Raw genomic sequence first — 24,033 nt, 5'->3', positions numbered from 1 at the left:
TGCAGAAGTTCCATCAACACCACCAACTAGTGACGTCAATCCAACAACGACCAATGAGAAGCCTCCACCGCCACCACCTCTCACTGAATCCAACCAATCAGAAGCCTTACCACCAGAAACATCTTCTAATTCGTCTACTGAAGTTGAAAACGAAGCAACACCACCTTCCTCTACTCCTCCACCTCCTTCTCTACTTAGCTCACGTCGATTACCTGGAACACCATGGGTTAAACACAAAGGACTCGTATTCTACACCACGAGGCTGTACCCTGCAAGCATGACTCGCCTGGAACTCATCCAACATCTCCAAGACAACACTGTATCGTACCAAAGCGAAGAAAGACCATTCCCTACCTACAACCAGATACTCCACGAACTCCAAACCAACGAAGACTACTACAGCTCTCCCATAAGTGTGATACAACTCTCCCGAAAACAATTTACCGCACTGATAAACGGTTTAAGACCATAACCAACTCATCCTGCTTGCTGCCTTCTGACACTCCCAGCTCCTACCGCTGCCTTCGCCATCCTCTCCTAGTGAGCCAAGCAATGACATCAGTCAAGCCTCTCTATCTACGTCTCCAGTACTTTTGTACCACATGTCCCAAAGTGGTTGGGCCACTTGCCTTGATTCCTCCTCTTCCCCTCCTCCCCATCCTTTTCCAGTTATTTCCATCCTTCCATATCCTTCTTCCTTCCCATCTTACGACAGATCTCGTAGTCCTCGATTCGATTCGATTGAATCACAGGGATGTTAGGAAGTATTTCTTTAGTCACAGAGTTGTAAGGAAGTGAAATAGTTTGGGAAGCGATGTAGTGGAGGCAGGATCCATTCACAGCTTTAAGCAGAGGTATGATAAAGCTCATTGTGCAGGGAGAGTGACCCAGTAGCGGCCAGTGAAGAGGTGGGGCCAGGAGCTATGAATCGACCCGTGCAACCACAACTAGGTGAGTAGACACACACACACACACACACACACACACACACACACACACACACACACACACACATACACACACACACACACACACACACACACACACACACACACACACACACACACACACACACACACACACACACACACACGCACACACACACACACACACACACACACACACACACACACACAGTGGGACAGAGAAGTGGAAGGAAAGTCAGTAAATGAAATCATGGAGTAGGTAACAACAAAATGCAAGGAGGCAGAGGAAAGGTTTGTTCCCAAGGGCAACAGAAACGATGGGAAGACCAAAGTGAGTCCTTGGTTTACCCAAAGGTGCAGGCAGGCAAAAACTAAGTGCATTAGAGAATGGAAGAGGTATAGAAGGCAAAGGACCCAGGAAAACAAGGAGATGTGTCGACGAGCCAGAAACGAATATGCACAGATAAGGAGGGAGGCCCAGCGACAGTACGAAAATGACATAGCATCGAAAGCCAAGTCTGACCCGAAAATGCTGTATAGCCACATTAAGAGAAAGACGACAGTCAAAGACCAGGTGATCAGGCTGAGGAAAGAAGGTGGGGAACTCACCAGAAACGATCAAGAGGTATGTGAGGAGCTCAACAGGAGATTTAAGGAAGTATTCACAGTGAAGACAGGAAGGACTCTGGGAAGACAGGACAGAGGGGGACACCAACAGAGAATAGACCAACAGGTGCTGGACGATATGCACTTAACTGAGGAGGAGGTGAAGAAGCTGCTAAGTGACCTTGATACATCAAAGGCAATGGGACCGGACAACATCTCCATCTCCCTGTGGGTCCTCAGGGAGGGAGCAGATATACTGTGTGTGCCATTAACCACAATCTTCAACACATCCCTTGAAACTGGGCAACTACCTGAGGTATGGAAGACCGCAAATGTAGTTCCTATTTTTAAAAAAGGAGACAGAAAAGAGGCACTAAATTACAGACCAGTGTCACTGACCTGTATAGTATGCAAAGTCATGGAGAAGATTATCAGGAGGAGAGTGGTGGAGCACCTGGAACGGAATAAGATTATAAACGATAATCAGCACGGATTCATGGAAGGCAAATCCTGTGTCACAAGTCTTCGACACAGTTCCTCACAAGAGACTAGTGCAGAAACTAGAGGATCAGGTGCGTATAACAGGAAGGGCACTGCAATGGATCAGAGAATACCTGACAGGGAGGCAACAACGAGTCATGGTACGGGATGAGGTATCACAGTGGGCACCTGTGACGAGCGGGGTCCCACAGGGGTCGGTCCTAGGACCAGTGCTATTTCTGGTATATGAGAATGACATGATGGAAGGAATAGACTCAGAGGTGTCCGTGTTCGCAGATGATGTGAAGTTAATAAGGAGAATTAAATCAAATGAGGACCAGGCAGGGCTTCAAAGAGACCTGGACAGACTGGACACGTGGTCCAGCAACTGGCTTCTTGAATTGAACCCTGCTAAGTGCAAAGTCATAAAGATCGGAGAAGGGCAAAGAAGACCGCAGACAGAGTATAGACTAGGTGGCCAAGGACTGCAAACCTCACTCAAGGAGAAAGATCTTGGGGTGACCATAACACCGAGCATGTCTCCGGAGGCACACATCAACCAGATAACTGCTGCAGCATACTGGCGCCTGGCAAACCTGATAATAGCGTTCCGATATCTTAGTAAGGAATCGTTCAAGACACTGTACACTGTGTACATCAGGCCCATACTGGAGTATGCAGCTCCAGTTTGGAACCCACACCTGGTCAAGCACGTCAAGAAATTAGAGAAAGTGCAAAGGTTTGCGACAAGGTTAGTTCCGGAGCTCATGGGTATGTCCTACGAAGAAAGGTTGAGGGAAATCGGACCGACGACAATAGAGGACAGGCAGGTTAGGGGAGACATGGTAAGGACATACAAATACTGCGTGGATTAGATAAGGTAGACAGAGACAGGATGTTCCAGAGATGGGACACACAAACAAGGGGTCAAAATTGGAAGCTGAAGACTCAGACGAGTCACAGGGATATTAGGAAGTATTTCTTCAGTCATAGAGTCGTCAGGAAGTGGAATAGCCTAGCAAGTGAAGTAGTGGAGGCAGGAACCATACATAACTTTAAGACGAGGTATGACAAAGCTCTGGAAGCAGAGAGAGAGAGAGGACTTAGTAGCGATCGGTGAAGAGGCGGGGCCAGGAGCTGAGTATCAACCCCTGCTACCACAATTAGGTGAGTACACACACACACACACACACACACACACACACACACACACACACACACACACACACACACTCTGGAAGACAGTGTTTTATTAGTCACAATAACTCTGACTTCTCACAGTGAAATATTATTATATTTAAGGGAAGCATTAACGTGCAGGGTTCAGTACAAGGGAGGGAAGCTCAAATACTTTGGATCAAGAGCCCTTCACCAGAATCAAGGCATGTGAGTTGACTTAGACCTTCCACTGGCTTACCATATGGCATATATATATATATATATATATATATATATATATATATATATATATATATATATATATATGTCGTGCCGAATAGGCAGAACTTGCGATCTTGGCTTAAATAGCAACGCTCATCTTGCCATATAGGACAAGTGAAAATTTGTGTATGCAATAATTTCGCCAAAATCATTCTGAACCTAACGAAAAATATATATTTCACTGTGTTTGTTTAGTATTAAATTATTGTAAACAAATCTAAAACATATTTAGTTGGGTTAGGCTAAAATAAATTGTTCTTGTTATAATAAGGTTAGGTAAGTTTTCTAAGATTCTTTTGATGCAAAATTATAAATTTTTACATTATCATTAATGAAAAAAATATATCTTTAAACGTATAAGAGAAAATTTTAGAAAGGACTTAATTTTAAATGAGTTCTTGTTAATTGACCAGTTTTACATATTCGGCACGACATATATATATATATATATATATATATATATATATATATATATATATATATATATATATATATATATATGTCATGCGGAATAGGTAAAACGTGCGATTTTGGCTTAAATAGCATCGCTATTCTTGCCGAATTAGACAAGCAAAAATTTATGTATGCAATAATTTCTCAAAAATCTTTCTGAGCCTAAGGAAAAAAATATTTCACTGTAATGATTTATTATTAAATAGCTATAAACTTAAGCTGGAAGCTTGTTTAAATACATCTCCGAGGCTGTGGATACCCACAATTTTCATTATAATATACAGGTAAACTGTACCTTAAAGAACGACCTAGTAAGCAACCCACAAATCTCTGCAACACGACCAAGCAACAAACATCAAAACATAATACCTAAACACAGATAAAATATGTTCGCAGTATTAGGTAAATATTAAAAAGAATATTAAATTTAATATGATATTAAAGTATTACTTTCAGTGTTGCATAAATCAGTAAGTATTGTGGGAGGATAAAATGTCAGAACTTTACTAAACAATTTCTAGATAACTGTATAAAAGATTTATTATCGATTATGATTAGATCCAGCATTTTAATTATTTAATTATTTGCCATTTGTACTAAAAATATTCTCTTAGTATAGGAGAATTTCGGGTCTCAGATGGAGTGACAGATGAACTCTCGTCTACTGTCTTATATAATCAACTTATTCAAACAGCATCAAGTTCTTAAAGCTGATGACAGACACCCTCAACCTGCTATATTTTCCAGGTTACTGGCGTAGTGTTGTCATAACAATGTTGGCAGTGACACCCTCAACCTGCTATATTTTCCAGGTTACTGGCGTAGTGTTGTCATAACAATGTTGGCAGTGACACCCTCAACCTGCTATATTTTCCAGGTTACTGGCGTAGTGTTGTCATAACAATGTTGGCAGTGACACCCTCAACCTGCTATATTTTCCAGGTTACTGGCGTAGTGTTGTCATAACAATGTTGGCAGTGACACCCTCAACCTGCTATATTTTCCAGGTTACTGGCGTAATGTTGTCATAACAATGTTGGCAGTGACACCCTCAACCTGCTATATTTTCCAGGTTACTGGCGTAATGTTGTCATAACAATGTTGGCAGTGACACCCTCAACCTGCTATATTTTCCAGGTTACTGGCGTAATGTTGTCATAACAATGTTGGCAGTGACACCCTCAACCTGCTATATTTTCCAGGTTACTGGCGTAGTGTTGTCGTAGCAATGTTGGCAATGACACCCTCAACCTGCTATATTTTTCCAGGTTACTGGTGTAGTGTTGTCATAACAATGTTGGCAGTGACACTCTCAACCTGCTATATTTTCCAGGTTACTGGCGTAGTGTTGTCATAACAATGTTGGCAGTGACACCCTCAACCTGCTACATTTTTCCAGGTTACTGGCGTAGTGCTGTCATAACAATGTTGGCAGTGACACCCTCAACCTGCTACATTTTTCCAGGTTACTGGCGTAGTGTTGTCATAACAATGTTGGCAGTGACACCTTCAACCTGCTATATTTTCCAGGTTGCTTTCGTAGTGTTGTCATAACAATGTTGGCAGTGACACCCTCAACCAGGTATATTTTCCAGGTTACTGGCGTAGTGTTGCCAAAACAATGTTGGCAGTGACACCCTCAACCTGCTACATTTTTCCAGGTTACCGGCGTAGTGTTGTCATAACAATGTTGGCAGTGACACCATCAACCTGCTATATTTTCCAGGTTACTGGCATAGTGTTGCCATAACAATATTGGCAGTGACACCCTCAACCTGCTACATTTTTCCAGGTTACTGGCGTAGTGTTGTCATAACAATGTTGGCAGTGACACCATCAACCTGCTATATTTTACAGGTTACTGGCGTAGTGTTGTCATAATAATGTTGGCAGTGACACCCTCAACCTGCTACATTTTTCCAGGTTACTGGCGTAGTGTTGTCATAACAATGTTGGCAGTGACATCCTCAACCTGCTATATTTTACAGGTTACTGGCGTAGTGTTGTCATAATAATGTTGGCAGTGACACCCTCAACCTGCTACATTTTTCCAGGTTACTGGCGTAGTGTTGTCATAGCAATGTTGGCAGTGACACCCTCAACCTGCTACATTTTTCCAGGTTACTGGCGTAGTGTTGTCATAACAATGTTGGCAGTGACACCCTGAATCTGCTATATTTTCCAGGCTACTGGCGTAGTGCTATCATAGCAATGTTGGCAGTGACACCCTCAACCAGGTATATTTTCCAGGTTACTGGCGTAGTGTTGCCATAACAATGTTGGCAGTGACACCCTCAACCTGCTACATTTTTCCAGGTTACCGGCGTAGTGTTGTCATAACAATGTTGGCAGTGACACCATCAACTTGCAATATTTTCCAGGTTACTGGCGTAGTGTTGCCATAACAATATTGGCAGTGACACCCTCAACCTGCTACATTTTTCCAGGTTACTGGCGTAGTGTTGTCATAACAATGTTGGCAGTGACACCCTCAACCTGCTATATTTTACAGGTTACTGGCGTAGTGTTGTCATAAGAATGTTAGCAGTGACACCCTCAACCTGCAACATTTTTCCAGGTTACTGGCGTAGTGTTGTCATAATAATGTTGGCAGTGACACCCTCAACCTGCTACATTTTTCCAGGTTACTGGCGAATTGTTGTCATAACAGTTTTGGCAGTGACACCCTCAACCTGCTATATTTTCCAGGTTACTTTCGTAGTGTTGTCATAACAATGTTGGCAGTGACACCCTCAACCTGCTATATTTTCCAGGCTACTGGCGAAGTGTTATCATAACAATGTTGGCAGTAACACCCTCGACCTGCTATATTTTCCAGGCTACTGGCGTAGTGTTGTCGTACCAATGTTGGCAGTGACACATTCAACCTGCTATATTTTCCAGGTTACTGGTGTAGTGTTGTCATAACAATGTTGGCAGTGACACCCTCAACCTGCTACATTTTCCAGGTTACTAGCATAGTGTTGTCATAATGTTGGCAGTGACACCCTCAACCTGCTACATTTTCCAGGTTACTAGCATAGTGTTGTCATAATGTTGGTAGTGACACCCTCAACCTGCTACATTTTCCAGGTTACCGGCGTAGTGTTGTCATAGCAATGTTGGCAGTGACACCCTCAACCTGCTACATTTTCCAGGTTACTGGTGTAGTGTTATCATAACAATGTTGGCAGTAACACCCTCAACATGTCGCAGGAAGAGAGTTGAGCGGCTATAGGAGGTATATATTTTAAAATACTGACACTATATCACCGTACTGTGTCACCCCAGCCAGCTACATCACCTCGTGCCTTAGTCTGGGTCACCCCAGCCAGCTACATCACCTCGTGCCTTAGTCTGGGTCACCCCAGCCAGCTACATCACCTCGTGCCTTAGTCTGGGTCACCCCAGCCAGCTACATCACCTCGTGCCTTAGTCTGGGTCACCCCAGCCAGCTACATCACCTCGTGCCTTAGTCTGGGTCACCCCAGCCAGCTACATCACCTCGTGCCTTAGTCTGGGTCACCCCAGCCAGCTACATCACCTCGTGCCTTAGTCTGGGTCACCCCAGCCAGCTACATCACCTCGTGCCTTAGTCTGGGTCACCCCAGCCAGCTACATCACCTCGTGCCTTAGTCTGGGTCACCCCAGCCAGCTACATCACCTCATGCCTTAGTCTGGGTCACCCCAGCCAGCTACATCACCTCGTGCCTTAGTCTGGGTCACCCCAGCCAGCTACATCACCTCGTGCCTTAGTCTGGGTCACCCCAGCCAGCTACATCACCTCGTGCCTTAGTCTGGGTCACCCCAGCCAGCTACATCACCTCGTGCCTTAGTCTAGGTCACCCCAGCCAGCTACATCACCTCGTGCCTTAGTCTGGGTCACCCCAGCCAGCTACATCACCTCGTGCCTTAGTCTGGGTCACCCCAGGTAGCTACATCACCTCGTGCCTTAGTCTGGGTCACCCCAGCCAGCTACATCCCCTCGTGCCTTAGTCTGGGTCACCCCAGCCAGCTACATCACCTCGTGCCTTAGTCTGGGTCACCCCAGCCAGCTACATCACCTCGTGCCTTAGTCTGGGTCACCCCAGCCAGCTACATCACCTCGTGCCTTAGTCTGGGTCACCCCAGCCAGCTACATCACCTCGTGCCTTATTCTGGGTCACCCCAGCCAGCTACATCACCTCGTGCCTTAGTCTGGGTCACCCCAGCTAGCTACATCACCTCGTGCCTTAGTCTGGGTCACCCCAGCCAGCTACATCACCTCGTGCCTTAGTCTGGGTCACCCCAGCCAGCTACATCACCTCGTGCCTTAGTCTGGGTCACCCCAGCCAGCTACATCACCTCGTGCCTTAGTCTGGGTCACCCCAGCCAGCTACATCACCTCGTGCCTTAGTCTGGGTCACCCCAGCCAGCTACATCACCTCGTGCCTTAGTCTGGGTCACCCCAGCCAGCTACATCACCTCGTGCCTTAGTCTGGGTCACCCCAGCTAGCTACATCACCTCGTGCCTTAGTCTGGGTCACCCCAGCCAGCTACATCACCTCGTGCCTTAGTCTGGGTCACCCCAGCCAGCTACATCCCCTCGTGCCTTAGTCTGGGTCACCCCAGCCAGCTACATCACCTCGTGCCTTAGTCTGGGTCACCCCAGCCAGCTACATCACCTCGTGCCTTAGTCTGGGTCACCCCAGCCAGCTACATCACCTCGTGCCTTAGTCTGGGTCACCCCAGCCAGCTACATCACCTCGTGCCTTAGTCTGGGTCATCCCAGCCAGCTACATCACCTCGTGCCTTAGTCTGGGTCACCCCAGCCAGCTACATCACCTCGTGCCTTAGTCTGGGTCACCCCAGCCAGCTACATCACCTCGTGCCTTAGTCTGGGTCACCCCAGCTAGCTACATCACCTCGTGCCTTAGTCTGGGTCACCCCAGCCAGCTACATCACCTCGTGCCTTAGTCTGGGTCACCCCAGCCAGCTACATCACCTCGTGCCTTAGTCTGGGTCACCCCAGCCAGCTACATCACCTCGTGCCTTAGTCTGGGTCACCCCAGCCAGCTACATCACCTCGTGCCTTAGTCTGGGTCACCCCAGCTAGCTACATCACCTCGTGCCTTAGTCTGGGTCACCCCAGCCAGCTACATCACCTCGTGCCTTAGTCTGGGTCACCCCAGCTAGCTACATCACCTCGTGCCTTAGTCTGGGTCACCCCAGCCAGCTACATCACCTCGTGCCTTAGTCTGGGTCACCCCAGCCAGCTACATCACCTCGTGCCTTAGTCTGGGTCACCCCAGCCAGCTACATCACCTCGTGCCTTAGTCTGGGTCACCCCAGCCAGCTACATCACCTCGTGCCTTAGTCTGGGTCATCCCAGCCAGCTACATCACCTCGTGCCTTAGTCTGGGTCACCCCAGCCAGCTACATCACCTCGTGCCTTAGTCTGGGTCACCCCAGCCAGCTACATCACCTCGTGCCTTAGTCTGGGTCACCCCAGCCAGCTACATCACCTCGTGCCTTAGTCTGGGTCACCCCAGCCAGCTACATCACCTCGTGCCTTAGTCTGGGTCACCCCAGCCAGCTACATCACCTCGTGCCTTAGTCTGGGTCACCCCAGCCAGCTACATCACCTCGTGCCTTAGTCGGGGTCACCCCAGCTAGCTACATCACCTCGTGCCTTAGTCTGGGTCACCCCAGCCAGCTACATCACCTCGTGCCTTAGTCTGGGTCACCCCAGCTAGCTACATCACCTCGTGCCTTAGTCTGGGTCACCCCAGCTAGCTACATCACCTCGTGCCTTAGTCTGGGTCACCCCAGCTAGCTACATCACCTCGTGCCTTAGTCTGGGTCACCCCAGCCAGCTACATCACCTCGTGCCTTAGTCTGGGTCACCCCAGCTAGCTACATCACCTCGTGCCTTAGTCTGGGTCACCCCAGCTAGCTACATCACCTCGTGCCTTAGTCTGGGTCACCCCAGCCAGCTACATCACCTCGTGCCTTAGTCTGGGTCACCCCAGCCAGCTACATCACCTCGTGCCTTAGTCTGGGTCACCCCAGCCAGCTACATCACCTCGTGCCTTAGTCTGGGTCACCCCAGCCAGCTACATCACCTCGTGCCTTAGTCTGGGTCACCCCAGCCAGCTACATCACCTCGTGCCTTAGTCTGGGTCACCCCAGCCAGCTACATCACCTCGTGCCTTAGTCTGTGTCACCCCAGCCAGCTACATCACCTCGTGCCTTAGTCTGGGTCACCCCAGCTAGCTACATCACCTCGTGCCTTAGTCTGGGTCACCCCAGCCAGCTACATCACCTCGTGCCTTAGTCTGGGTCACCCCAGCCAGCTACATCACCTCGTGCCTTAGTCTGGGTCACCCCAGCCAGCTACATCACCTCGTGCCTTAGTCTGGGTCACCCCAGCCAGCTACATCACCTCGTGCCTTAGTCTGGGTCACCCCAGCCAGCTACATCACCTCGTGCCTTAGTCTGGGTCACCCCAGCTAGCTACATCACCTCGTGCCTTAGTCTGGGTCACCCCAGCCAGCTACATCACCTCGTGCCTTCGTCTGGGTCACCCCAGCCAGCGACTTCTCCTCGTGCCTACATCACCTCGTGCCTTAGTCTGGGTCACCCCAGCCAGCTTAGTCTGGGTCACCCCAGCCAGCTACATCACCTCGTGCCTTAGTCTGGGTCACCCCAGCCAGCTACATCACCTCGTGCCTTAGTCTGGGTCACCCCAGCCAGCTACATCACCTCGTGCCTTAGTCTGGGTCACCCCAGCCAGCTACATCACCTCGTGCCTTAGTCTGGGTCACCCCAGCCAGCTACATCACCTCGTGCCTTAGTCTGGGTCACCCCAGCCAGCTACATCACCTCGTGCCTTAGTCTGGGTCACCCCAGCCAGCTACATCACCTCGTGCCTTAGTCTGGGTCACCCCAGCCAGCTACATCACCTCGTGCCTTAGTCTGGGTCACCCCAGCCAGCTACATCACCTCGTGCCTTAGTCTGGGTCACCCCAGCCAGCTACATCACCTCGTGCCTTAGTCTGGGTCACCCCAGCCAGCTACATCACCTCGTGCCTTAGTCTGGGTCACCCCAGCCAGCTACATCACCTCGTGCCTTAGTCTGGGTCACCCCAGCCAGCTACATCACCTCGTGCCTTAGTCTGGGTCACCCCAGCCAGCTACATCACCTCGTGCCTTAGTCTGGGTCACCCCAGCCAGCTACATCACCTCGTGCCTTAGTCTGGGTCACCCCAGCCAGCTACATCACCTCGTGCCTTAGTCTGGGTCACCCCAGCCAGCTACATCACCTCGTGCCTTAGTCTGGGTCACCCCAGCCAGCTACATCACCTCGTGCCTTAGTCTGGGTCACCCCAGCCAGCTACATCACCTCGTGCCTTAGTCTGGGTCACCCCAGCCAGCTACATCACCTCGTGCCTTAGTCTGGGTCACCCCAGGGTCATTACTCACCACAGTTAAAAAAACGCCTAACACTAGACAGTGCCTCTGGTCGCTCCAGGGGAACCTATAGTGACTGTTTAACTCTCATTGTTTTTGATGTATCCAACTCACTCAAAAGTCTTTGTTCACCTCTTTTCTTGTTGTGTGTATTGTCCTATGGAAGTAGGTTTACCCGCTCTCTCTGACTCTCTCACTCTGGCTCTCTCTCTGACTCTCATTGACTCTCTCTTTCCACCGAGAACACCTCTTTAAATAACTTGCTCAGTACTTCAGATTTTAGATTTTTTTTTCGCGAACTCTTCTTCCTTTTTCAGTCTCATCCCCGGGTCTTTCATTGTCATCTTCTGATTGGACTGTGAAGCAGTTTCAGGTCAGACTTGACTCGTGCTATTAAGTTATTCTCAGTAATCATTCAGTTTGTCTTCTCACGTTTCTGATTCTTTTACTCACGTCTCTGTTTTCTTCCGTCTTTTGCTTTATCTTTCAATTCTCTTGCACTTTCATTTTTCTCCTCTTCGTCTTCGGTTGAATCATAGCCTCTTTTCTTAGTATTTTCTCCTCTGGGTATAAAGTTCTCCTCCGCTTCCCAAGATATTTCAGCTACGTACTAAATCATTCCATTTGTTAACTTTTCTTTCATTGCACTTTCTCACTGCACTGCATTCACAAATTCTCTCATCCTTCAAAGTTTTCTTTTCAGATATCAGGTTTCTCCTGTCCCTCGCCTGCTATTCTTCTCTCAATGTTTGTTTCTAAAGGATATTTTGAATTTAGTACTGTATGGTCGCCACAACCAGAGGTTTCCCATATTCTGTTTCACCTGTATCGGATGTATTTATGTAAGTACTAGATCCATTTTTACTAGCCTTTGTTTGTCTGTCCGTCTGTCTTTCTCCCTCTGTGTCCATGACATGCTGACACGAAGGTTTCCATCACCATCTCATCATCTAAGTCAATTGCATTTTCGGTCCCCAGTGTATGCTCCAGTTGTCCCAGTTGGTCTGTGTACTGTTCTTGCTACCTCTATGAAGTCATTGTTCAGATGTCTTCATATTCCTGTCACGATCTTCTACTATTTGGTGGCAGGTTGTATATCACCGCAACTACTACTCTGGATATCCCCGTCTTGTGCCCGCTATGTAGTCATCAGACCTCTGTTATCTCATCACATAAAACTACACCGATTGCTGGCCTCTTGGACCTCATCATATCTTCTCTTGATGCTGTATATTGAGTTTGCCTCCACTACCTCATCCAAGTCATTCTACTCTTTAACATCCTATGACTAAAGAAATACTTCCTAACATCCCACTGGCTTATCCATGTTTTTAGCTTCCACCTGTGTCCCGTTACTACTTGGTTCCATTAGGGTAGGCTGGTTGTGTATCCTCGGTTGGTTGGGAAGCTTGAGACGAAGGCTGTGATTAGTCAGGTGCATTTGTGTGATTTGTTGATGGCTTGTCGGCTGGTCGAGTAGCATGGGAGGCTTGTGATGATGGCTATAGTTGGTCAAGAGCAATATTTGTTGATGGCATGTCGGCTGGTTGTGAATCAGAGACGTTCTTGTCAGTGGTAGAAATCTTGTCAGTAGTTGGAGAGGGTTCAGGAACGGTACTGTGGACATAGGAAGGTGTCAGGTCTGTAGGTGAATTGAACTTCACGACGTTGGGGATAATCATGAAGATGTGGGCAGAAGGTCTGTAGAGTCAATAAAGTTGAAACTTGGCACATTGTTGAGGCGGAAAAGTTCATTGATAGTTGAGTTAAAAGATCCAGGTTTAGATGCATTTGCAAGGTGTGCACACACCATGTAGTAGAGAACTTTGGAAGGAGCGCCGTCTAGTAGCGTCAGCTGAGTGGCTTTAAGAATCTTGGTGGTGTCGGCTTGAAGTTTGGTAATGGTGGCATACGTTAGAGATGTGGTGGAGGTCGTCTTCTTTATTCCTTCTTGACTTTTCTTGATTATCCCCTTTCTCACAGCCACTGTTCGAACAAAATTTATTGTCCTTGATAGGACAGGTCCAACAGGGGACATCCTAGTTGTGCTGTCTGCTATAGGATTAAAAGCAGTACTGTTTCTGGTACAGAATTACAACCTATTTCCTAGTTGTACTGTGTCTGCTACAGGATTGGAACCTATATCCAAATTGTAAAATGTTTGCTTCAAGGTTAGAGGAATAAAGCACCTAAATTACTGGGAACGGTTAAATCCCTTGACTTGTACTCCTTGGAACGCAGGCGAGAAAGATGCATCATAAGATACACTTAGAAAATCTTAGAGGGACTAGTTCCAAATCTCCACACGGAGAAAACAAAAGACTCGGCAGGCTGTGCAACATTCCCACAATGAAAAGTAGAGGTGCCATGAGTACAAAAGAGATAACACAAAAAGTGTCAAGGGTCCAAGACTGTTCATTTGCCTCCCAGCATACATATGGGAGATTACCAGTAGACCTCTGGCTGTCTTCAAGAGGGAGCTGGACAGACACCTAAGGTCAGTACCTGACCAGACGGATTGTGGTTCGTACTTTGGATTGCGTGCCGGCAGCAACAGCCTGGCTGATGAGACCCTGAGCCACCGCAAGGCCTGGTTATGTTCCGGGCTGCGGGGGCGTTGACCCCCCGGATCACCCTCCAGGTATTTCAATATTATGAAATGTCTAGATGTCTGCTACAGGATTGGAACCTGTATCCTGGTTGCATTCTTCCTTCACCACTCAAGTTAAACTTTGTCAATCACCATCACAAAAATATGACACTGTATGTTTTCTTTCAAGACGAGAACGACACTAAACGATGTCTCCACGACAACTGCAGCATACCAATACCCACATTTCTTCATCAACACTATCTCCAACATAAAACCCTCCCTCTTCTCACCACCATCAACACCTCTATTGCCACCACTGACATCACCACCACCACCAGCACTACTGCTACTACCATCACCACCACTACTACTACCACCACCACCACCACCACCACCACCACCACCATCACCACCACCACCATCACCACCACCACCACCATCACCACCACTACCACCACCACCACCGCCATCACCACCACCACCATCACCACCATCACCATCACCACCACCATCACCACCACCACCATTACCAACACCACCACTACCATCACCACCACCACCACCACCATCACCACCACCACCACCACCACCACCACCATCACCACCACCACCACCACCACCACCACCACCACCACCACCACCACCACCACCACCACCACCACCACTACCAACACCACCACCACCACCACCAGTACCAATGCCACCCCCACCACCACCACCACCACTACCACTACCAACACCACCACCACCACCACCACCACCACCACTACCAACACCACGACCACCACTACTACTACCACCACCACCACCACCACCACCACCTCTGAACCAGCTTCATGGCTGGAAATCTGACGGAATATGTTGGAGATCACATAGAAATACACGAGGCGAGTTAACGTAAAAATGAAACGCTGGAGAGTATACTTGAAAGACATGATTCATCTTGACTGTCTCTCTGAGATGACTACAAGATGGAGAGTTAGTTCCCTGAGGCTGTGGAGGGATGGCGAGTGTGTGTTCTGGTGGTCTTCTGAGTTTTACCTCACAAGGATCATAGGAAGGATGTTTTAGTTTTCTTGTGAATGGTTTCTGGATGTTCCCGTCACGAGACCTTGTTCTCCAGATCTTGGCTCTAGTTATTCAACAGTATCAGTTATCTGTGCACTGTCACAGTATCAGTTATCTGTGCACTGTCACAGTGTCAGTTATCTATGCACTGTCACAGTGTCAGTTTTCCGTGCGCTGTCACAGTTGGGTCACAGGATAATTGCACTGCCAAACACTGTAAGTGGGATTTTGTTGTGGTAATGGGACAGTATAACTCCACCCTAGGGTGTGTTTTCGTCGTTATTGATGTTCTATATTTGATGTTTACTCTCGCTGGCCAAGACGTTGTTTACTGTTTCACAATATTATATCTATCTTGGATAGGCTGTTTACGTTGTCGTAGATATTTAGCTTAACTTAACCTGTTATTTGATCAGTTAGCACACTAACTGACCTGTTACTTGATCAGTTAGCACACTAACTGACCTGTTACTTGATCAGTTAGCACACTAATTGACCTGTTACTTGATCAGTTAGCACACTAACTAACCTGTTACTTGTTCAGTTAGCACACTAACTGACCTGTTACTTGATCAGTTAGCACACTAATTGACCTGTTACTTGATCAGTTAGCACACTAACTGGCCTGTTACTTGATCAGTTAGCACACTAACTGACCTGTTAGTTGATCAGTTAGCACACTAACTGACCTGTTACTTGATCAGTTAGCACACTAACTAACCTGTTACTTGTTCAGTTAGCACACTAACTGACCTGTTAGTTGATCAGTTAGCACACTAACTAACCTGTTACTTGTTCAGTTAGCACACTAACTGACCTGTTAGTTGATCAGTTAGCACACTAACTGACCTGTTAGTTGATCAGTTAGCACACTAACTGACCTGTTAGTTGATCAGTTAGCACACTAACTAACCTGTTACTTGTTCAGTTAGCACACTAACTGACCTGTTACTTGATCAGTTAGCACACTAACTAACCTGTTACTTGTTCAGTTAGCACACTAACTAACCTGTTAATTCTTCAGTTAGCACACTAACTAACCTGTTAATTGTTCAGTTAGCACACTAACTGACCTGTTAGTTGATCAGTTAGCACACTAACTAACCTGTTACTTGTTCAGTTAGCACACTAACTGACCTGTTACTTGATCAGTTAGCACACTAACTAACCTGTTAATTGTTCAGTTAGCACACTAACTAACCTGCTAATTGTTCAGTTAGCACACTAACTAACCTGCTAATTGTTCAGTTAGCACACTGACTAACCTGTTACTTGTTCAGTTAGCACACTAACTAACCTGTTACTTGTTCAGTTAGCACACTAACTGACCTGTTACTTGATCAGTTAGCACACTAACTAACCTGTTAATTGTTCAATTAGCACACTAACTAACCTGTTAATTGTTCAGTTAGCACACTAACTAACCTGTTAATTGTTCAGTTAGCACACTGACTAACCTGTTACTTGTTCAGTTAGCACACTAACTAACCTGTTACTTGTTCAGTTAGCACACTAACTAACCTGTTAATTGTTCAGTTATCACACTAACTAACCTGTTAATTGTTCAGTTAGCACACTAACTAACCTGTTAATTGTTCAGTTAGCACACTGACTAACCTGTTACTTGTTCAGTTAGCACACTAACTAACCTGTTACTTGATCAGTTAGCACACTAACTAACCTGTTAATTGTTCAGTTAGCACACTAACTAACCTGTTAATTGTTCAGTTAGCACACTAACTAACCTGTTAATTGTTCAGTTAGCACACTGACTAACCTGTTACTTGTTCAGTTAGCACACTAACTGACCTGTTACTTGATCAGTTAGCACACTAACTAACCTGTTAATTGTTCAGTTAGCACACTAACTAACCTGTTAATTGTTCAGTTAGCACACTAACTAACCTGTTACTTGTTCAGTTAGCACACTAACTGACCTGTTACTTGGTCAGTTAGCACACTAACTAACCTGTTACTTGTTCAGTTAGCACACTAACTAACCTGTTACTTGTTCAGTTAGCACACTAACTAACCTGTTACTTGATCAGTTAGCACACTAACTGACCTGTTACTTGATCAGTTAGCACACTAACTAACCTGTTACTTGTTCAGTTAGCACACTAACAAACCTGTTAATTCTTCAGTTAGCACACTAACTAACCTGTTAATTGTTCAGTTAGCACACTAACTCACCTGTTACTTGATCAGCCAGCACACTAACTCACCTGTTACTTGATCAGCCAGCACACTAACTCACCTGTTACTTGATCAGCCAGCACACTAACTCACCTGTTACTTGATCAGCCAACACACTAACTGACCTGTTACTTGATCAGCCAGCACACTAACTCACCTGTTACTTGATCAGCCAGCACACTAACTGACCTGTTACTTGATCAGCCAGCACACTAACTCACCTGTTACTTGATTAGCCAGCACACTAACTGACCTGTTACTTGATCAGCCAGCACACTAACTGACCTGTTACTTGATCAGCCAGCACACTAACTGACCTGTTACTTGATCAGTTAGCACACTAACTGACCTGTTACTTGATCAGTTAGCACACTAACTCACCTGTTACTTGATCAGCCAGCACACTAACTCACCTGTTACTTGATCAGCCAACACACTAACTGACCTGTTACTTGATCAGCCAGCACACTAACTGACCTGTTACTTGATCAGCCAGCACACTAACTGACCTGTTACTTGATCAGCCAGCACACTAACTCACCTGTTACTTGATCAGCCAGCACACTAACTGACCTGTTACTTGATCAGCAAGCAGAGCACAGTGTTCTGTACTCCTTAAAGAACTATTAAATGGTTACTGTACTGTGGAATATATTTGCCAGATATCAAAATTGAATAACTCCTAAGTTACTTATTGACGTCGTCTCCTACCTGGATATCTTTTGCCTATATTTTCATTGATGATTATAAGTAAGTTGTGGGTCAATATCTCTGATGGTAACATTAAGAGGCAGAAAACAGCGACCTTATTATCACCTTCTCTTACGAAGGTGATAAAACCAGGTGATACGTTGACCCAACAAAGCTTAAATATAATGTCGAACTTGCGAATAAGGTTGTTATGCAGGAGAATGTGAAGACAACCCTGTGAAAATGATGTACGACCAGCGAATGTGAAGACAACCCGGGAACCTGTATGACTAGCGAATGTGAAGACAACCCGGGAACCTGTATGACTAGCGAATGTGAAGACAACCCGGGAACATGTATGACTAGCGAATGTGAAGACAACCCGGGAACATGTATGACTAGCGAATGTGAAGACAACCCGGGAACCTGTATGACTAGCGAATGTGAAGACAACCCGGGAACATGATGTATGACCCGCGAATAAGGACTAGACACTCGGGAAATAAGGAGGGAACCTGGGAGGTGTGAAGGAGGCTGAAGGATAAAGAATTTCACCGATGGTGGGCAGATTTCCACAGGTCGATGATGCTGAAGTTGATATAAGAGCCTTATCAGATGAACCAGGAGGAGGAGGAGGGGTAGGAGGGAAAGAGGAGGTGAAGCAGGAGGAGGAGGAGGAAGAGGAGGAGGAGGAGGAGGAGGAGAAGGAGGAGGAGGAGGAGGAGGAGGAGAATAGAGGAGGAGGATGAATGAGGGGGAGGGGGAAGGAGGAGAAACAGGAGGTTGACAACAAACTGTTCTCCTCACTAAACAAAGAAACCCTGGTTGATAATTCTCAGGTTGATAATTCCCAGGTTGATAATTCCCAGGTTGATAATTCCCAGGTTGATAATTCCCAGGTTGATAATTCCCAGGTTGATAATTCTTACAATGTAATAATTTTTAACACTACATCTCTATGGGTTACATAGCACGGTGGGTAGGGGTTATATAGCACGGTGGGTAGGGGTTACATAGCACGGTGGGTAGGGGTTATATAGCACGGTGGGTAGGGGTTATATAGCACGGTGGGTAGGGGTTATATAGCACGGTGGGTAGGGGTTATATAGCACGGTGGGTAGGGGTTATATAGCACGGTGGGTAGGGGTTATATAGCACGGTGGGTAGGGGTTACATAGCACGGTGGGTAGGGGTTATATAGCACGGTGGGTAGGGGTTATATAGCACGGTGGGTAGGGGTTATATAGCACGGTGGGTAGGGGTTATATAGCACGGTGGGTAGGGGTTATATAGCACGGTGGGTAGGGGTTATAGTAGGTGGGGGTTTGTGCAAGAGTAAAACTCTAGTTGATGCAGCAGTTTAGTTTACACTAAGACATCAAAAAGAGTCTAAGTTAAGGGTGTGACTTTCAGCGAGGAGGTCAATGAGAGTGTTAGGTCAGTGAAGATGTTCAATATGGATCCTTCATGCCTGCTGATAGATAAGACAATCTTGGGATGTGGTGGGCTAACAGTGCGACCTGACAGTCCCTGCAGAGCAGCGCTGATTGTTTCTCCATGCGGTATCCGTGAGTCGTATGTGTCCAATTTATAAGGGTGAAAGTGCAGTATTCTAAGCTCAAGAGTGGTGGGAAAATAGCCAGAATCCCAGTCATGTTGTGACAGAAAGCAGTTTGTAGTGGCCTAGTTCGGACCAACGTTGCTGCCAACCGTTGTGTTGTGGGGAGAGCAATGAAAAATTAGTCCATTTCTCTTGTGGGAAACGGAGAGGTCGTAAATAGCTGACCAAGTGGTTGAATCTGCTTGTTTATTGTCTTGAACATCAGTGTGTCCAGGACCTTGTTAAAAAAAGACGTTTTTGTGTTTACTAGAATAACAAAAGCAACATTATATATGGAGGTTGATGAGATACAGCGAGTTAAATTTATCGACAGCCTGTACCTCACTTCGGGAGTCCAAAACAACAACGAGTGACGAGGCATACATACAACAGTCGCAATGTGTATGGCAGCAGTGAGAATTGCGTGCAACTCTGCTGTAAAAGTATTGGCAGACTAGTAATTTACCTTTGATTATTCTTTCAGAGTACATAGCCACAGCATGAGAATGACATTGGAAGTGTTCAAGGGTGAGCATAAGCTTGTAGCAAGCAATTGAGATTTTGCACACGGAAGCAGAGAGGAACAGATATGAATCGTCGGAACCTCTCAAAGAGGGAGGGAAAGACGCAAGGTAAATGTCAAACGAAAGTAAATTAAGGGATGCCATTAGTGAGTGAATACGGAAAGGAAAGGGAAGTAATAAATGAGCGTAAGGAGAAACTAAGTCTTACTAATATCTATTACTGCTGGTAGCATGCAAAGAGTATGTTACAATTCATTCGGCGTATGTGCACACTCCCATATAGGCTACCTCCCAACCAGCCAACCAGGTGCTAAGGGCTTAAGGATTTATTAGGGTACCCATTGTTAAATCAGTACCTTGGTTCATTGTCCAATCACAGGCGAGCCAAGTGCTGAGGCATACACACTCGTGGTCAACATTTGCAAGACTCGCCAAGCAGCTGGGTGAGTACAGTGCTTTCTCTCTCTGGCTTCTGTTTGCCAGTCTGTGTCACAGCGGTACACTTGTATTCAACTCCTGTACATAGTGTACATAAGCGTACATAATTGTATATCTATATCTGGTGAAGGAAAAAGAAGTTAAATAGTACTGCTGAGTTTGTTTTGCTTCAAAAAACCATTACGACCAGGTTACAGGTCATTCTTTACCTGTGTTCGTAATACCGTTCTATATGTGGAAGGATCGTGAAGGTGATGGAAGTAGACAAAATAAGGAAGACAGTAGGTATTCCGTCGATCTTGCACAAGACGGGACATTTACCTCACACGGCCCCGCGCAGCACCATACAAACACACTGCCCCGCGCAGCACCATACAAACACACTGCCCCGCGCAGCACCATACAAACACACTGCCCCGCGCAGCACCATACAAACACACTGCCCCGCGCAGCACCATACAAACACACTGCCCCGCGCAGCACCATACAAACACACTGCCCCGCGCAGCACCATACAAACACACGGCCCCGCGCAGCACCATACAAACACACGCAGCACCATCCAAACACACTGCCCCGCACAGCACCATACAAACACACTGCCCCGCGCAGCACCATACAAACACACTGCCCCCCGCGCAGCACCATACAAACACACGACCCCGCGCAGCACCATACAAACACACTGCCCCGCGCAGCACTATACAAACACTGCCCCGCGCACACATACAACCACACGGCCCCGCGCAGCACCATCCAAACACACGGCCCCGCGCAGCACCATACAAACACACTGCCCCGCGCAGCACCATACAAACACACTGCCCCGCGCAGCACCATACAAACACACTGCCCCGCGCAGCACCATATAAACACACGGCCCCGCACAGCACCATACAAACACACTGCCCCGCGCAGCACCATCCAAACACACTGCCCCGCGAAGCACCATACAAATACACTGCCCCGCGAAGCACCATACAAACACACTGCCCCGCGCAGCACCATACAAACACACTGCCCCGCGCAGCACCATCCAAACACACTGCCCCGCGAAGCACCATCCAAACACACTGCCCCGCGCAGCACCATAAAAACACTGCCCCTCGCAGCACCATACAAACACACTGCCCCACGCAGCACCATCCAAACACACTGCCCCGCGCAGCACCATACAAACACACTGCCCCGCGCAGCACCATCCAAACACACTGCCCCGCGCAGCACCATACAAACACACTGCCCCGCGCAGCACCATACAAACACACTGCCCCACGCAGCACCATCCAAACACATGACCCCGCGCAGCACCATATAAACACACGACCCCGCGCAGCACCATCCAAACACACTGCCCCGCGCAGCACCATCCAAACACACTGCCCCGCGAAGCACCATACAAACACACTGCCCCGCGCAGCACAATGCAAACACACGGCCCCGCGCAGCACCATACAAACACACGACCCCATGCAGCACCATCCAAACACACGGCCCCGCACAGCACCATACAAACACACTGCCCCGCGCAGCACCATACAAACACACGGCCCCGCGCAGCACCATACAAACACACGGCCCCGCGCAGCACCATCCAAACACACTGCCCCGCGCAGCACCATACAAACACACGGCCCCGCGCAGCACCATACAAACACACGGCCCCGCGCAGCACCATACAAACACACGGCCCCGCGCAGCACCATACAAACACACGGCCCCGCGCAGCACCATACAAACACACTGCCCCGCGCAGCACCATACAAACACACGGCCCCGCGCAGCACCATACAAACACACTGCCCCGCGCAGCACCATCCAAACACACTGCCCCGCGAAGCACCATACAAACACACTGCCCCGCGCAGCACCATATAAACACACGGCCCCGCGCAGCACCATACAAACACACTGCCCCGCGCAGCACCATACAAACACACGGCCCCGCGCAGCACCATACAAACACACGGCCCCGCGCAGCACCATACAAACACACTGCCCCGCGCAGCACCATACAAACACACTGCCCCGCGCAGCACCATACAAACACACGGCCCCGCGCAGCACCATACAAACACACTGCCCCGCGCAGCACCATACAAACACACTGCCCCGCGCAGCACCATACAAACACACTGCCCCACGCAGCACCATCCAAACACACTGCCCCGCGCAGCACCATACAAACACACTGCCCCGCGCAGCACCATACAAACACACTGCCCCACACAGCACCATCCAAACACACTGCCCCGTGCAGCACCATACAAACACACTGCCCCACGCAGCACCATCCAAACACATGACCCCACGCAGCACCATCCAAACACATGCCCCGCGCAGCACCATCCAAACACACCCCCCCGCACAGCACCATACAAACACACTGCCCCATGCAGCACCATACAAACACACTGCCCCGCGCAGCACCATACAAACACACTGCCCCGCGCAGCACCATACAAACACACTGCCCCGCGCAGCACCATACAAACACACTGCCCCGCGCAGCACCATACAAACACACGGCCCCGCGCAGCACCATACAAACACACTGCCCCGCGCAGCACCATACAAACACACGGCCCCGCGCAGCACCATACAAACACACTGCCCCGCGCAGCACCATACAAACACACGGCCCCGCGCAGCACCATACAAACACACTGCCCCGCGCAGCACCATACAAACACACTGCCCCGCGCAGCACCATACAAACACACTGCCCCGCGCAGCACCATCCAAACACATTGCCCCGCGAAGCACCATCCAAACACACTGCCCCGCGCAGCACCATACAAACACACTGCCCCGCGAAGCACAATCCAAACACACTGCCCCGCGCAGCACCATACAAACACACTGCCCCGCGAAGCACCATCCAAACACACTGCCCCGCGCAGCACCATACAAACACACTGCCCCGCGAAGCACCATCCAAACACACTGCCCCGCGCAGCACCATACAAACACACTGCCCCGCGCAGCACCATACAAACACACTGCCCCGCGAAGCACCATACAAACACACTGCCCCGCGCAGCACCATACAAACACACTGCCCCGCGCAGCACCATACAAACACACTGCCCCGCGCAGCACCATACAAACACACGGCCCCGCGCAGCACCATACAAACACACTGCCCCGCGCAGCACCATCCAAACACACTGCCCCGCGCAGCACCATACAAACACACTGCCCCGCGAAGCACCATCCAAACACACTGCCCCGCGCAGCACCATACAAACACACTGGTCCGCGCAGCACCATACAAACACACTGCCCCGCGCAGCACCATACAAACACACTGCCCCGCGCAGCACCATACAAACACTCTGCCCCGCGCAGCACCATACAAACACACTGCCCCGCCCAGCACCATACAAACACACGGCCCCGCGCAGCACCAGACAAACACATGACCCCACGCAGCACCATCCAAACACATGACCCCGTGCAGCACCATCCAAACACACTGCCCCACGCAGCACCATACAAACACACGACCCCGCGCAGCACCATCCAAACACACTGCCACGCGCAGCACCATCCAAACACACTGCC

Source organism: Cherax quadricarinatus, chromosome 32 (genome assembly GCF_038502225.1).
Source record: "Cherax quadricarinatus isolate ZL_2023a chromosome 32, ASM3850222v1, whole genome shotgun sequence".
Lineage (NCBI taxonomy): Eukaryota > Metazoa > Arthropoda > Malacostraca > Decapoda > Parastacidae > Cherax > Cherax quadricarinatus.
Note: the sequence above shows the minus strand (reverse complement) of the source record.